At 26.8% G+C, this 1,592-nt stretch overlaps 1 protein-coding gene across 1 annotated transcript in view; it reads right to left on the bottom strand.

The window, feature by feature from the left end:
• LOC105618763 (hemicentin-2) overlaps positions 1-1,592 on the bottom strand; it is a 153,412-nt gene that overhangs the window by 100,033 nt on the left and 51,787 nt on the right. The window lies entirely within an intron of this gene.

The following is a 1,592-nucleotide window of genomic DNA, read 5'->3' as shown; positions in this document are numbered from 1 at the left end:
TATATATAATATATTTGAGTTGATATAAATTGGATTAACATAACCGATTGGATTCCATCTAAAAATAATGTGTCAAACATTTTTTAATGCCTCTTGACGGGCATGCAAAATAATTATTTCTACAGATATAAAAAAGTCATAATAAAATGGTAATGATACAAAATATTACTCTTATGTAAATAATAGCAATCTATGTATTACGATACAGGAAAGAGATTTGATACGGAGATATGTCATATTAAAATAATCCTGTTCGATACATTGACATTTTGTGTAAATAAAGCGGAAAAGATGAACGACTATTACATTAAATGGAAATATTTATTACTTCATATGACTTCAAAAAATGATAAAGTAAAATATATTATTATATCAACTATATGCATATATACACAGTAATGTGATCATAAAATTTATTTTAATTAAACATTAAAGTATTAAAAAGAATGCAATTATGTGTTATGTAAACATGACATGAAATTTAATTATAATCTGCAACGGGTGAGACACATCTTGTTGCATCTTGTTTTTAATATAATGTCAAACGAGAACAGAAAATCTCTTTTAGATAACAGGTTGGTATTCTTCCACTCTAACTTCACTGATATTTTAATATAAACAAATTTCATTAGAGAACTTTAATTGTTAAATCCTCAGTGCGCAAAACTGTTATAATTTTTCCACAAAAGCAAAGAATACACAAATAAAAAAAAATAGATTAGGCTATCTCTTGGAAAAATTAAAATAATTATTTTCATAAAATGCATTATTTTACAAATATAAATATACGTAATGTAAGTAAAAAAAGCATTTATATTTCCCGCAATTACAATCGTTACTGTTTAACAAACGGCAGAGTTTACGAAGTGGAGAACTGGTTTTAGCAGTACTTAGTAACTTCGCCCCTGCTCAAATGCTACGACCTATCTTGTGATCCGATGGGACCGAGTACAATATTGCATAAATAGTAAAATTGTGAGAGCCGGAAATACGATCTCAACCTCCAGGGGAATGCGGCAGACCTGCTCACATTCTCCTCAGATGGGTTGCTTGTTTCCTTCCTCTGTTGATGCTTTAAGATCATTGTAGAAAGAGAATGCATAAAACATTAGGTATAAACCTCGCGGCCAATCACGGTGTTTCTATCGAATTGCTTTGTGTGAAGCATATAAATGCGCAATATCAGATTACGTGTAATGAACTTATACATTTTTATTCCGGAAACAAATGATAAATATGTAGGTGAATAATTTTAATCTTAATCTAATTAAATTAAGATTCTTAATTAAATTAAATTGAATTGTTCTCTTTTCAGCATGAGATTAAGGTATCTATTTTAATATTCGCGTTTGTGAATTTATCGCAAATAAATTTCAATTTTTAATTTCTGCTACAACTATGGCATGCGGATAACTAACCAATTAGAACAATTATTTTAAAGAATACAAAAATATATTTAACAATTGTGTTAAAATAGAGATAACGCATTACATATTTCATAATAATAAGATTAAGTTTTTATAGTACTTATATATATATATATATATATATATATATAATAATTACTTATTTTTTATTATATATATATATAT

The sequence above is a fragment of the Atta cephalotes genome, assembly GCF_000143395.1.
Source record: "Atta cephalotes unplaced genomic scaffold scaffold00018, whole genome shotgun sequence".
NCBI classification, from domain to species: domain Eukaryota; kingdom Metazoa; phylum Arthropoda; class Insecta; order Hymenoptera; family Formicidae; genus Atta; species Atta cephalotes.
This window is presented reverse-complemented; position numbering and strand designations above follow the sequence as displayed.